Raw genomic sequence first — 15,811 nt, forward strand, 5'->3', positions numbered from 1 at the left:
ACTGAAGGGTCCCAGGTTCAATTCCGGTCAGGGGCATGTACATTGGTTGCAGGCACATCCCCAGTAGGGGGTGTGCAGGAGGCAGCTGGTCGATGTTTCTCTCTCATTGACGTTTCTAGCTTTCTATCTCTCTTCCTTCCTCTCTGTGGAAAATAAATAAAACGTATTTAAAAACAACAACAATGTATATCTGTAAATCAAAAAAGTTTATAAAGACAAAGGACATTATATACTAATGACAGGTGTAATACAACAAGAAAATACAACAATCTTATCTAATAAAAGAGTAATATGCAAATTGACCATCACTCCAACACACAAAATGGCTGCCCCATGTGGTCAAAGATGGCCGCCCCCGTGTGGTCAAATATGGCTGCCCCCCTGTGGACACAAGATGGCCAGCAGGGGAGGGCAGTTAGGGGCGACCAGGCTGACATAAGAGGGCAGTTTGGAGGAACCAGGTCTGCAGGGGAGTATAGTTAGGGGAGACCAGTCCTGCAGGGGAGGGCAGTTGGGGGCAATCGGACTGACAGGGGAGCAGTGAGGTGTCGATCAGGTTGGCAGGGGAGGGGTTACAGGGTGATTAGGCTAGCAGGCAGAAGCAGTTAGAGGCAATTAGGCAGGCAGGCAGGTGAGCAGTTGAGAGCCAGCAGTCCTGTATTGTGAGAGTAATGTCTGACTGTTGTTTAGGCCTTATCACTTGAGGGGTCCCTGATTAGAGAGGGTGCAGGCTAGACTGAGGGATAGCCCCCCCCCCCATACACTAATTTCGTGCACTGGATCTCTAGTGATAAATATTTGCATAGCCAATAACAGACCATCAAAAGATATGAAGCAAAAACTGACAAAATTAAAAAACAAAAAATCTGACAGAATTTTCCCTAGCCAGGTTTGCTTAGTGGTTACTATCAGCCCTTGGACTGGAGGATCATGGATTCTTGACTGCCTCGGTTTCAGTCTCCACCCTGGCCCTGGTTGGGGTGCATGCGGGAGGCAACCAATAGATGTCTGTCTCTCTCATATCAATGTTTCTCTCTGTCTTTCCCCCTCCCTTCCACCCTCTCTCAAAAAATTCAATGAAAAAAAAATATCCTCGGGTGAGGATTAACAAAAGTTAAAAAACAAATTAACAAAAAGAACTGACAGAATTGAAAGGAAAAATAGACAATTCTATAATAGTAGTTGGAAACTTCAATACTTGACTCCCAAATAATAGAACAGCCCACACAGAAGAAAAGCAAGGAAGTTGAAGATTTAACCAACAAAATAAGTATGTGTGTATATATATATATATATATATATATATATATATATATTTTTTTTTATATATATTTCATTATATATAATGAAATATTATTCTGTCACATACTATAATGTGGATGAACCTTGAGAATATATGATAAGTGAAATAGGCCAAAAGACAAATACTATTGGGGGGAGGCAAAATAGACTTATCGGTGTTCATATGGAAAAATATATAAATAATACGAGAATAAATTGTGTTTTGCATACTCACAACTATCAATATAAACCTACTTTTGCCCACCCATGTATTACACTTATATGAGGTACCTACCTAGAGTAGTGAAAATCATAGAGACAGAAAATAGAAAGGTGGTTGCTAGGGACTGGGGAGGGAGGGAATGCGATTAGGTGTTTCATAGTTATGGAGTTTTAGTTTTTGAAAGGTGAAAATAGTTCTAGAGATGGACAGTGTGGTGGCTGCACACAATGTGAATGTACTTAATACCACTAAACTGATCACTTAAAAATGATTAAGAGGCTACATTTTATGTTAACACCTTGCTGACTGGTCATGAGATAAGTCATGTCTGCACTTACATTCATTTAAGTAATTTTAAAACTCTAAATTACTTTCAGATCTTAAAATTACTTAAATTAATGTAAGTACAGACATGAGTTATCACATGACTGGTCAGCAAAATTTAGACATGGAAACATGAGTTATCTTGTGACCTGTCAGGAAGGTGTTAAGTGTATTTTACCATTAAAAAAATGATAAAATCTCATAGAACTGTATACCAAAAAATAAAATATACTCTATAATTGAGTAAAATTCAAAAATATATATAAGAAGCAAATAACTAAACTCCCCAAGCCTCAGCTTTCACACATACAAAATAAGCGATCCAAGATTACAAGTCATTTAAACAATGCTTCTTGCACTCTATTTGTTACATTAAAATGTTCCAATACACAGAAAAGTGTAAAAGCATTAAGAACCTCTGTATCGACCTATTTTAATAAATGTGAACATTCCTGATTCGAGGCCCTGTTTACCCTTCCTGAATATTATTTGCCTCATCAACTCCCTATGGGGAACCTTTGTTCTGAAATAGTGGGATTCCTTTCTGTCTGTGTTTTATACATTTATTATATTTGCATGTTCCTACAAACCATATACATTGTTGTTTTATGTTTATCCCCTTAATTAAATGATTTTCATTTATTACATTTGCATGTATCTACAAACCACATACATTGTTGTTTCATATTTATCCCCTTAAATAAATGATTCTTTCGCTACATATGTGTGTGTGTATACATATATTCTGTAAATTACATTTTCACTCAGCATGGCTTCTTTTAATTATCCAGGTTAATATATATAACTACCTCATTTGTTTTTATGTGCTGTATTTAATTCAATTGTACCAATATATCATTAGTCATTTTCATGTCGATGGACATCTAGATCTACTCTTTTCCTTCACCCAGCAATAGCTTTATTTCCACCATCCCAAAGCTCAGGATCTCTCCACTATAACCTTCTATTTCCATAAACCCTTAGTCTGAGAATATACGCTTTTTGCCCACTGTGTGAGGTCCTGCAGCACAAGCCTGCCACATAGCAGAGAATGCAGTTAGATCTTCCATTTTTAAACTCACACATCAGAAAGCAGGAAAAAAAAACATGCTGAGTTTCAGTGGAGGTCATATAAGTTTTCAGCATATTACCCTGTTCACTTACTTGTATTTTTCAAATTAGCAGGATAAAAGTTGGAAAATAAAAATCAAGTAAAAAAAACAAACAAATACAACAGGAGGGCTTGTTGGTTTTGTCTGTGATTGCAACTGGTGGTTTCTCACTTCCTTGTTCAGGGCCAAATGGGACCATAAAACTGCAGAGGAACCAGAATTCTTTTCTGGTGAAATTCAGGATGTTGGCCAAATCCTTCACCTGGGAGGTGCTCAACTGATCGGAACATAGTTTTCATTTTGTAATTTTATGTATCTGAATGAAAGCAATTTTCACTTACGGGGACCCTAATTCTAACAGTGAGACAATCACACAAATGGTAAAACATCAAGACAAGGATAATGCAATAGATTATTAACATTTAAGTCTATATTAGGTTCCATATTAAGAGATTAAGATAGATTACCTCATCTAATTGTCACCACCACTCAAGGAAGTAGTTACTATTCATAGCACATTCTTTTACAAATGGGGAAATGGAGGCAGAGACTTTAAAACTTGCTCAGAAAGCTTAAGAAGTGGCAGAACCATAGCTATAACCTAATTTCATCTCCTTTCATACTCCCACTGTACTATTCAAGGTTCCTTGGAAACATATCTACCCAACAAACCAAATGTTATTTTTTTGTTGTTTTTTCAATATATTTTATTGATTTTTTACAGAGAGGGAGAGATAGAGAGTTAGAAACATCGATGAGAGAGTCATCGATCAGCTGCCTCTTGCACACCCCCTACTGGGGATATGCCCACAACCAAGGTACATGTCCTTGACCAGAATCGAACCGGGGACCTTTCAGTCCCTCAAGCCGACGCTCTATCCATTGAGCCAAACCGGTTTCGGCAACAAACCAAATGTTGATGGTCATCTGGGCACTGCTTGAATATATCAATATTATTATATTCATCCAAATGATGAAATACTATTGTCATTAGAAATCATGTTTAGAATAATGCTTAATGACATGAGCAAACATTTATGGTCTACACACACATATACGGAAAACTGGGAGAAAATTATACCAACATATTAACAGGAGTTATCAGTTATTCTTTTTAAAATATATTTTATTGATTGTTTTTTTACAGCGTGAAAAGGAGAGGGATAAAGAGTTAGAAACATTGATCTGCTGTCTCCTGCACACCCCCTACTGAGATGTGCCCACAACCAAGGTACATGCCCTTAACCGGAATCGAACCTGGGACCCTTCAGTCCGCAGGATGATGCTCTATTCACTGAGTTAAACCAGTTACTTATTCTTATTTTAATCATTATCGCTTTCGTAATGTTCAATATTTTCCTTACAATGATCATGGATTGCTTTTAAAATGAGATTAAAACATTTCTGCTTCTTTATTATCTTCTGCACAGCTCTGCCATATCTTGCCCAAACCTTATCTATTATGCTGTACTGATTTTTTCCCTTGGAATTGCTTTTGTCCAATATATAGCATAGTAAGATTTGTCACTTGGCTTCCATAAAAACTGGGAGGTCTGACACAATACAAAAGACCAAAAAGGATCCGTCCAACGTTCCTCTACTTTGTATTGCTTTCCATGCTTGCCCAGATAAGGAAAATTAGCTAAATCTTCTGCTTTCCTTTTACATAGAGATAATATACATTCAAATGCATGTTGAAAGCAGAGCAACCCAAGAGGAATTTTAAAAAGCAGTCCCTGCTCCAGGAACCTTCAGAGACTTCTGGGAGAGGATGTGGGGAGATGAAAATACTAAATCAGAACATGTGGGCCAAGACCATAGAAGCCAAAGCTCCCTAAGACAGAACAAAATTGAATATGTACAAATGGGAAGCCAGGCAGCTTCTATTCTATGTAGCAGGGGAAGAGACCTGTAAACAACCTGAAAGCTTCTTCCCTCTTCTAAGCATTAAGGAAAGAATATGAATGGATTCAAGGCAACAACTTGACAGTTATGGCTTCTAGGAAAGCAGACACCGAAGCAGCATTTCCTATAAGAAAGGAATTGATCTCCTTAAGTTGATCTTTATTTACTATGGATTTTCTAGGCTCCTGGTCTCTTTAAATCTGCAGCAGTCATATGTAGAACTTTCTCCCCCTTGACAAGAACAGTCGTAATAAACCTCAAGTTAGAGGCAGTTTCCCAAACACCTTTATCAGTAATGAGTCCAAAGCTAAGCCAAAAAGCTGCCGCTTTTAATGTTCCAGAATGGCTGACCTGTTGATCACTGAAAAGAGGATGCTGAGATGATAAACCCATTCTGAGATATTTAAGACACAAGTGGTTCAGCCTGAGCCCATCTCATAAACAGAATGGTCCTAGGGATATGAGTCTCCCTGAGTAAAGTTCTGCTCTTTAAAAATCTGACAAGTTATAACAAATGAGACCTAGAAAGAGAGAGTGTCACAGGACTACTGAACTCTGGTAATATCATGTGGCCCAAAGGCTTACAGGCTATTAATCTTGCAATGCAATATCACATGTCAGGCTGTCCTAATTCCCCTCATCAACCCCCATGCTTCCCGCACCTACCTTGGATCATACCAGCCTACAGTCCTCTCTCCATCCAGCAATGCGCTCCCTGCTGTCTGCAACACAGATGAAATTTCATCTCATCTGCTTCAGAAGCCTCTCCAGACTGAGTCAGCAGATAGTCATGACCAAACAATCCAAGTTGCATCACAGATCCACTCATCTCCATGTGTACATGAAAATGAGCAGATTTAGGGTTTCAGTGTTCTTGGGGAGAGAGGGCCATCCACTTCCCTGAGACAGAGGATATCTGTCAGCTCTTTTCTTACCAGCACAGGGGAAAGAGTCCTCTGCCTCTCAAACTGCACAGCTCAGTGATTCACTCCATGAGTCCCCCCACCCTGGCAGCACACACTTGGGTAACCACGCATATTAAGCAGTGGGTGTTCACCAGGCAGCTGAACTGTCGGATCACAATCTAAAGCTGGGGAAATCTTAACAGCCATTCTGCTTTCCTTCATCTGCTCCTTCAAAATATCCCAGCTCAGAGAGAGGGGGGTTCCAAAAGGCTGGCTTCTCTAAGAGGCTCCCAGCCCCTTGTGAAATCAACAATTTCACCCTCTTCTAAAAACAGCAGCCAGAATGCCAAAGAGAAAGCTGAAAACTAAGAGGTCGACTGCACTCAGAGCCCTTTGTGGTGGTGGAATCCATGGTGACTGGGAAAGGGGAGTGAGTGCTTGCTATCATGATGACGACACCCTCTTTCAGCCTTATTAGCAGAGGAGAAAGAGACCTGGGAACTGCAATCCATGCTGCACTGCCCAAAGCTGCTCCCAGACACTGCAGACGGTTTGCAATTCACCTGAATGGTGTTGTTTTCAGCCTTAGCTCTACCTATCAGCTGTAACAGAGATCTTAGATTTCCTCCTGCTTTATTAGTATCTTCGGATGGGGGTGGGGATATAAATTGATCGTGATATGCTAACTGTGCTCCATGACAGCATTAAACACATAAGTAGATGGGGTTAGCTCTTTAAAGATCTGTCAAGCTGCCAAGGGCTGCCAAAGCTAGAGATGGGAAGTAGGAGAATCCTCTCCACAACACTTGCGGTTCTGAAAGCAGTATTGTTTCCAGATGTGAAGGGTCTGAATCTCCAGTAGACAAGCAGTCCTGATAGCACAAGAATCTTGGCAAGAAAGTGCAAAAACAGCTGACTCAGACTAGTGGCTGCTCTTTTTTATCCATTGAGTCTGTGGCGGTTACTAACTAAAAATCTAGGGATTTCTAGCCTTAGGAAGAGACCAGACCATACAGGAAGTATTACCAATCACTGAGAAGAAAGGACTGGCTGACTTTCAACTCACATCTGATATGAACACTTCTGACAGCTGTGGAGGTTTCCCCAGTCCAGGGAGTAGAAACCCCTGCTCTGATCCTCTTACAAAAAAGTGTGACTGTGAACTAAGTATATCCATCCCTAACGACCATGTGATGATTTCACCTAGATAAACTGTTGCTTCCCAGAATCACCCCACCCCACTACCCCTAAAGTATTCCTTTTAAATAGTAGATAAATCTGTCCAACTACATTTGAGCTTATTAACAAAGTCACTGTATTTTGTTCATGTAATGTTCTCCTGCCTCCTTCCCTCTGCCCTATTCACTCTCTTTCTGCTAGATTTTACTACTCTACCCTTTTTTTAAAAATCAAACTTTATTGTTCATATTATTACAAAGGTTCCTCATTTCTTGCCCCCTCCACCAGGTTCCCACCCCACCCTCTGCCCCCTCCCCACCCCCCATTGTCCTCAACCATAGGTGCATAGTTTATGTTCAGTCTCTTCCCAAATCCACCACTCCCCCTTTCCCCGAGAACTGTCAGTCCACTCCCCTCCCATATCTCCAACTCTACTATAATCAACAGCTAATATTGTTCATCAGGTTTTTCAATCTCCTTTTGTTGCTGCTGTTGTTGTTGTTGTTGTGTTTTTCTTTAATTAATAAACTTTTACACTTCTAAGAATAAATTTTAAAATCTAATAATTTTAAACCTTGTTTTTTCTGCCCTGGGAATTGAGAAGCAAACCTGTTTACATGTAAACTTGCCCTTAGGCTATCAAAAGGTGTAGCCATTCAAATGTAAATAAACACATTGTTTAAAGATAGCTACTGGTTGGAAATGGATTACCTGTTCTGGGTGGGAAGGGCTTCTCCTCCCCTTTCTCCATTAAAATTAAGGTGTTAGCTTTAAAACCTCTTTTTGGCAAGAGACCTTAAACTTTCAGAACTTTAAATTTTTCAGATAGTAAATCAGTTACTTAGCATTTTCTCAAATCAATAATACCTCCACATGCCCAAGGATACACTTCACATAAAAGACATTTCCAAATAGATCAACCAACCTCATCCAGACCCCACACAAGGCACTCACAGATCAAAACCCCAGCGCTATACTAACTCAACACATTCAGATCTAAGCCTTCATCACTTGATTCAGCAGACCCTCAAGTTCCCCAAAAAGTTTCCAGCCATGTCTGAGAGGCAGCCCTGGGCCGTGGGCAGGCGAGGAGTGAGCTGTTCCGGGCCTGGCTGCTCCGGGCCCGGCCTGTTGCTCTAGTCCGCTCCACAATCAGCTGCTCCGGGTCTGGCCACTGCCGCTCCTGGCCTGGCTGCTGCTGCTCTGGGCCTGGCTGCTCCGGACCCAGCAGCTCTGGGCCCGGCTGCTCCGGGCCCGGCCGCTCCGGCCTGGTTGCTCCTGGCCTGGCGGCTATTGCTCTGGGCCTGGCTGCTCCAGGCCTGGATGCTCCCAACCCGGCTGCTCCGGGCCCGGCCGCTCCGGGCCTGGCCGCTCCTGACCTGGCTGCTCCAGGCTTGGTTGCTGCTGTTCTGGGCTTGGCTGATCCTGACCCGGCTGCCCTTGGCCCGGCTGCTCCAGGCCCAGCTGCTCTGGGCCTGGCTGCTGCTGCTCTGGGCCTGGCTGCTCCCAACCTAGCTGCCCTGGGCCCGGCTACTCCAGGCCTGGCTGCTTCGGGCCCGGCTGTTCCCGACTTTGCTGCTCCGGGTTTGGTTGCTGCTGCTCTGGGCCTGGCTGCTCCCGACCCGGCTGCTCTGGGCCCGGCTGTTCCGGGCCCAGCCGCTCTGGGCCTGGATGCTGCTGCTCCGGGCCTGGCTGCTCTCGACCAGCCTGCTCTGGGACCGGCCACTCGGGGCCTGGCCGCTCCGGGCCTGGCCGTTCCTGGCCTGGCCACCCTGGGCTTGGCAGCCTCCACCCCAGGCCTGGCTGCCACTGCCCCAGGTCTGGCTGCTCCAGGCCTGGCTGCTGCTGCTCTGGTTCTGGCTGCTGCTGCTCTGGGGCCTGGCTGCTGCTGCTCCGGGCCTGGCTGCTGCTGCTCTGGTTCTGGCTGCTGCTGCTCTGGGGCCTGGCTGCTGCTGCTCCGGGCCTGGCTGCTACTGCCTTGGGCCTGGCCACTTTGGGCCTGGCCGCCGCCGTTCCAACATTCTGTCCTTTTTTTTAAAACGCATTTATGTTGCAATGTTGGCTGCTGAGTTGAGTTCTGTCTTAGTCTTCGATTTTTCAAGTTCTTCTTTGTATTCTTAAGTAATTTTACTATCTTTTGCTATAACTTGATGTCTTCACATTGAAAACTTCTTCGGTTTCTTCCTCCTCATCCTGGAAGTTCAGCAGGCTGGCCAGCGGCACCCCTTTGTTCTCCGAGGGCTCCTGCGCTGCCTCAGCCTGTTGTCGGGGTCAGCGCCGCCCAGGAAGCAGCCCCGGGCCTCAGCTCCGTAGCCCGCGATCAGCGGTCAAGGGCTCAGCGCCCACCCCCCCGCCACGGGGCCCCATCACCCGGCTCCTTGCTGGTGCCCAGCTGGCCTGTGTCCGGCAGCAGCTCCTGCTCCTCATCGCATTCCTCCCAGTCTGGAGCTTTTTTCTCCTTCCCGCTAGGGGAGTCTAGCATCAGAGTCAACAGACTGTCCTCTGCGTGCAATGTGCGCTATTCTGGGGGCTCTGCCCCTCGCCGCTCCCCTGGGACTCCACCTCACAGTCCCGTCTTCCTTTGTTAGAGACTGGGGCCCCAGGGTCTGGCCTAGAACTGGGGTTCAGAGCAGTCGGAACTGGGGCCCAGCGGGGCCATAGCTCTTGTTTCGTTCCCGCCAGGGCAATCTAGCATCAGAGTCAACATTCCGTCCTCTGCGCACAATGTGCGAGACTCCGGGGCTCCGCCTTAAACCACTCCCCTGGGATTCCGCCTCACAGCCCGTCTCTTTCTGCTTGAGCCTGGGTCCCCAGGATTGGCCTAGAACTGGGGTTCAGAGCAGTGGGAACCGGGGCCCAACAGGGCCGGAGCTCTTGTTTGTTCCTGCCAGAGCAATCTAGCATCAGAGTTAACATTCCTTCCCTTGCGCGCAATGTGTGCGATTCCAGGGGTTCCGCCTTTCGCCACTCACCCGGGATTCCACCTCACAGCCCCGTCTCCCTCTGCTTGAGCCTGGGTCCCCAGGGATTGGCCTAGAACTGGGGTTCAGAGCAGTCGGAACTGGGGCTCAGCACAGCCGGAGGTTTTGTTTCCTTCCCGCCAGGGAAATCCAGCATCAGAGTCAACATTCAGTCCTGTTGCCAAAACCGGTTTGGCTCCGTGGATAGAGCGTCAGCTTGGGGACTGAGGGGTCCCGGGTTCATTCCGGTCAAGGGCATGTACCTTGGTTGCGGGCATATCCCCAGTAGGGGGTGTGCAAGAGGCAGCTGATCGATGACTCTCCCTCATCGATGTTTCTAACTCTCTATCTCTCTCCCTTCCTCTCTGTACAAAATCAATAAAATATATATATATATATTGGGTCGGCAACTACGTAATTGCGGATTTTTTAAAGAAAATCAAAGACCATTTTTTCATGGAACTAAATAACTTTATTCTGTAATGTATTGCCCATTTTGATCAATGACCTTTTGCCATCTTTCAGGCATCATCATAATCCCACGTTCAAAAAACTTCTGGTTTTTATTAGCAAAAAACTGAATCAGGTACGATTTGACATTATCATCATTATTGAAATTTTTACCATTCAAGGAGTTTTGTAAAGATCGAAACAAAAAGTAATCAGATGGTGCAAGGTCAGGACTATATGGTGGATGTGGCAAAACATCCCAACCAAGCTCCATTAATTTTTGCCGAGAGACCAAAGATGTGTGTGGCCTTGCATTGTCATGATGGACTACAACACCTTTTCGATTTGTCAATTCGGGCCGCTTTTCTTCATCTGCATTGTTTAATTTCGTTAGTTGTTCAATGTAGACATCAGAATTGATCGTTCGGTTGGGTGGTAAGAGTTCAAAGTAGACAATTCCTTTGTAATCCCACCAAACTGATAACAAAACCTTCTTTTGATGAATATCAGCTTTTGATGTTGTTTGAGTTGGTTCACCTGGCCTGCTCCACGATCTTTTCCGCTTGATATTGTTGAAAACAACCCATTTTTCATCGCCAGTTATCAGTCGTTTTAAAAATGGATCATTTTCATTACGTTTCTTTAGCAAATCGCAGCTGCTAATGCGTTGCGTTAACTGTGATTCTTTCAGTTCGTGAGGAACCCATGTATCGAGTTTTTGAACATAGCAAGTTGTTTTAAGTGATTTTCAATGCATGTATGTGATACATGCAGCTTCTCTGCAATCTCACGTGTTGTACTGTGACAGTCCGAATTGATTATTGCTTTGATTAGGGCGTCATCAACTTCAACTGGACGACCAGAGCGTTTTTCATCTTTGAGTGAAAAATCACCAGAACAAAATTTGGCAAACCAATTTTGACACTGCCGTTCTTTTAAGGCTTCGTCACCATAAACAGCACATAACTTTTTATGAGCTTGCGATGCGTTTTTCCCTTTGCGGAAATAAAAAAGCAAAATATGACGAAAATGTTCCTTTTGATTTTCCATTTTTCAATGAACGCCAAACGAAAACTACAAAACAGATCAAAAAACTTTTTTTGCTGATTAACAGCTGAATAGCCAACTATCAAATAACAAAATGTGTTTTACATTTGTACTACGTCTGCAAACCTAAAAATTCAACTGAAGCCATATATGTGTGAGACCAGCAATTACTTAGTTGCCGACCCAATATATATATTTTTTTTAATTAAAAAAAAAAGAAAAACATTCCGTCCTCTGCACGCAATGTGAGTGACTCCGGGGGCTCTGCTTTTCGCCACTCCCCTGGGATTCCGCCTCACAGCCCCGTCTCCCCCTGCCTGAGCCTGGGTCCCCAGGATCTGGCCCAGAACTGGGGCTCAGCACTGCCGGTTCTGGGGTTCAGCGCAGTCTGCGGCTTTTATTTCCTTCCTGCTAGGGAACACCAGGCAGGCACCCAGCCTTCTCCTCCTCTCCAGCTCCGTCCTCTCCACACGCGTGCACATGTGCGCACAGCATGTCTCCGTACCTTAGGCTTTTTCAGCTCCTCTGATTTTCCTTCTGGTTTTCTCTTTCCTTATTGTTGTAGAATTTTCATTCAGTCAACTACCTGTAGCTCTGGGCAATGTCCATTTTATATTTTAGTTGTATTCCATTGAAATTGTTATGTGCGGCTGTGGTTAGGTGTTTACCTGTGCAGCCATCTTGGATCCTCTAACTACTCTACCCTTTAGCAAAGGGTTTCCTGTTATTTTTTGGGTGGGGGTGGTAAAATATACATAACAAAAAGTTTACCACCTTAACAGTTTTGAAGTCTATAGCTCAGTGAGATTAAGTATATTCACATTGTTGCACAACAATCACCATCATCCATCTCCAGAACTTTTTCATCTGGTCCTACTGTTTTTGTGAATACAAATATTTATTGGAACATAGCCAAACTAATTTATTTGCATATTTTCTAAGCTGATTTCCTGTTACAATAACAGTTATGTTGTTAAAACAGAGATCATATGACCCACAACTTACAAAATATTTACTATCTGGTCCTTTACAGAAAAAGGTTGCTAATCTCTGCTCTAAATGCATATAAACAATCAACTTCTAGTTTAAAAGGGCACTTAGCTAACAGCTACTAACACTGCCTCTCCCAGTTTTCCACTGAAATATCTATGAAGATATAGGAAAAGATAAAAATCTCCAAATCGCTGAAAACTTAGATTGATAGTCATCCTATTATGAGAATCTGGGAGAAATCTCCATTAACAACAAGGCTAATGCTGAAATGAGAAAAGAGCAATCTGTGCAGGAGAAATCTAAAATAAGATAGAAATTATACCATTGTAATTAGCAAGATATTAATAACAGGAAAGCAGCAAAAAGGAGGCTAGGCATTATAAGCATGGCCATTTGGGCAGCTTCACCAGGAAGCTGCAACTGTGCACTTCCCAGGGAACCACCAGTTGCCAGGGGAAAGGACTGGACAAAGGAGAAGAAGGGCACAGGCACAGAAAGTCAGAGTGAAGTAGGGAAAGTATCAATCAAACCTGAGAACAGAGATCATTGGCCAGAGTGGGCAAGGTCACTAACCCCATGAAAATCTGGAAATACATAATCCAAGACAAAAGAGTTCACTCTTTATCTTCTCCTGGCTCTTGAAGCTCTGGTGGCTCTCTTGTGCTTGCCAGTGTTCCCTCCATAGCCATATAGCCCTGAAGACCCCATAAGCAATGAACAGTAGGGAACACAAACTAAACCAGTCTGATGCTGGACTGAATCTGTGTTCCAACATGGAGTGGCAACTCAGGACACTGGCTTTGATCCTAGCTCTGCTGAAGCCACAGCTATGCTTTTACTCTGGAAGGACAAAAGAAAATAGGACCTTGGTAACTCAGGGGTGTAATTCCACAGAAATCATGCTTTCTATATCTCATTCTCCCATGGCGGCCTCCAAAATTCTTATTCCAGCAGCACTCAGAAAGCCCACTCTCGCTGATAACAGAAAGGCACTGAGTCCTTCAGCCAATCTCAGCCTCATAGCTTAGAAATCAAAAGTTCATCATCTAGCGGGGAAAAAGAGTTCATCATCTAGGAACCAGCAAACTGGACAACTGTATCTCCACTTACAGTGCTATTGCTTTGCTTGCAAAGGAAATCAACAATTTCCAAACTGGTCTCCATCTATTTGGAGACTTCTACACCCACAAATCAAAAGGGCTGATGTTATAGCATTGGTGCTGTCGCATTGAATTCTGGCAGTGGGAGATTTTGCCAGTAAAAGTCAGGTAGCAATTCATGAGGGATATTGTACTTTTTCCACATACTTTATCTGTTTGGAGTATCAGAGAACCTAGCACTATAGGGAGAGTACGTGATTCCATATGAACCCAGCAGAACACACGAGGTGAAGCCTCTAGACCACATGTGCCAAACACAAGGCCCGCGGGCCAAATCCGTCCCGCCAGGCCTTGCAATGTGGCCCGCACCACGCTGTCATCACTGCACTCCGCTGCGTTTCCATCACAATGACAGTTTATGACTGTTCAGTAAACCATTCGGCCCGCAATTTAGGCTGGATTTTAGATTTTGGCCCCTTCTCTGATTGAGTTCGACACCCCTAGCATAGAGACTGGTAGGAAGTGCAGAGGCATGAAATGGTTGGCCAGGCTTCCACAGACAGCAGCTAAAGTTCTGGAGGGACATCTCAGCTGTGGGGGATTCCCACTTAGAACTCTGGGGTCTAAACACCAAGCTGGGCTCCCCAACACAGAGCACCAGAACTGAAAAAGGTCCCTACAGAACACCTGGTTGTGAAAAACAGCAGGGTTGCTGTCTGCCTGGGAGTGACAGCTTAAAATGCAGGCACCCTCTTAAAGGGCCAATGCACAAAACTTCATGTGCAGCCATTCATCTTGGGTTCTGACAGAGGGAGGTCAGAGTGGACTGGATCAGTGTGAGTGGAAGTCAGGGCTGAGGGCCCTGGGATTTGATTTTGGAAGCACACAATCCAGGTTCCTGTCCTGAGTCATTCCCTCAAGCTATGGAGGACATCTTTCTCTGGCAGATCTTTGCTATTTAGGAAATTTTTGCCTGGGAGGAAGGCAGTTGTCCTACCCTATTGAAAAATCGCTTGCCCCACCCTGTGAAGTTCTGAGGCATATTAAGAGACTGAAAATAACAAACAGCCTATAGGGAGAAACAATTGCTCCATCCTCTTGAAAAAGTTCTCTACCCACCCTGTGGTTAATAGCGTGAGGCTAATCAAGATTGAATATAGGGAGTTCCATTTTCAGTTTTTGAGGAAAATGGAACTCCCATTTGACCCAGTAATCCCACTCCTAGGAATATATCCCAAGAAACTAGAAACACCAATCAGAAAGGATATATGCACCCCTATGTTCATAGCAGCACAATCTACAATAGCTAGAATGTGGAAACAGCCTAGGTGCCCGTCAGCAGATGATTGGATTTAAAAACTATGGTACATCTACACAATGGAATACTATGCTTCCATAAAAAAGAAGGAATTCTTGCCAAAACCGGTTTGGTTCAGTGGATAGAGGGTCGGCCTGTGGACTGAAGGGTCCCGGGTTCGATTCCGGTCAAGGGCACGTACCTTGGTTGCGGGCACATCCCCAGTGGGGGGCATGCAAGAGGCAGCTGATCAATGACTCTCATCGATGTTTCTAACTCTCTATCTCTCTTCCTTGCTCTCTGTGAAAAATAAATAAAATACATAAAAAAAAGAGAAGGAATTCTCATCATTTGCAGCAACCTGGATGAAATTGGAAAAACATCATGCTGAGTGAAATAAGCCAATCAATGAAAGAAAAACACCACATGACCTCACTCATTTATGGATAATGAAGAACATTATACACTGATGAACCAAAAGATAGATATAGAGACAGTAAAGCAACAAGCAGACTGTCAAATTACAGCAGGTAGGGTAGGGAGATCTGGGGGAGATAATAGATCAACCGAAGGTCTTGTATACATGCATATAAGTACAACCAATGGACATAAAACTCTGGGGAGGGAGGGTATGTATGGGAGGGGGGGCAATGTTAAAATATATACACAGATAATAATTTAATAAAAAAAATAAAAATGAAATTAAAAAGAAAAGATTGAATATAATCAGACTGCAGGCATAGGTGGGACTCTGGAGGCTTTGAGTCTTTGCCCACTCTAATTCAGGGCCCAGTGGTTGGAAAAGCAGTCCTTGGTACCCATCTTGGTGCTTTCCAAAAATATCCAGCCACAGCAGAGGGAGCCACAAACTGTGGATTACTGATAGCTCCAAAGAGGGTAATCAGGGATGGTCAGAAACAGTGATTGACACTGTCCTGCACTAGAGATTGGGAGGTGTAACAGATCTACCTAATACATTAGACACAAACTCAGACAGCCAAAATGAGGAGACAAAAAAAAAAGTAAGTCCCAAAC

The 15,811-nt window shown here is 43.9% G+C and overlaps 1 protein-coding gene across 10 annotated transcripts in view; it reads right to left on the reverse strand.

Moving 5' to 3' along the window:
• Positions 1–15,811, reverse strand: part of TMEM164 (transmembrane protein 164) — a 245,680-nt gene that overhangs the window by 109,897 nt on the left and 119,972 nt on the right. Inside the window, exon 1 of one of the 10 annotated variants that reach the window (XM_036454490.2) lies at positions 5,512–5,646. The exons of the other annotated variants lie outside the window; for them this stretch is intronic. The gene's annotated coding sequence lies outside the window, so the exon portion shown is untranslated. Of the gene's footprint in view, positions 1–5,511; positions 5,647–15,811 lie in introns of those variants that run through there. 10 annotated transcript variants of the gene reach the window in all.

The sequence above is a fragment of the Pipistrellus kuhlii genome, unplaced genomic scaffold (genome assembly GCF_014108245.1).
Source record: "Pipistrellus kuhlii isolate mPipKuh1 unplaced genomic scaffold, mPipKuh1.p scaffold_m20_p_29, whole genome shotgun sequence".
In the NCBI taxonomy this organism is placed as follows: Eukaryota; Metazoa; Chordata; class Mammalia; order Chiroptera; family Vespertilionidae; genus Pipistrellus; species Pipistrellus kuhlii.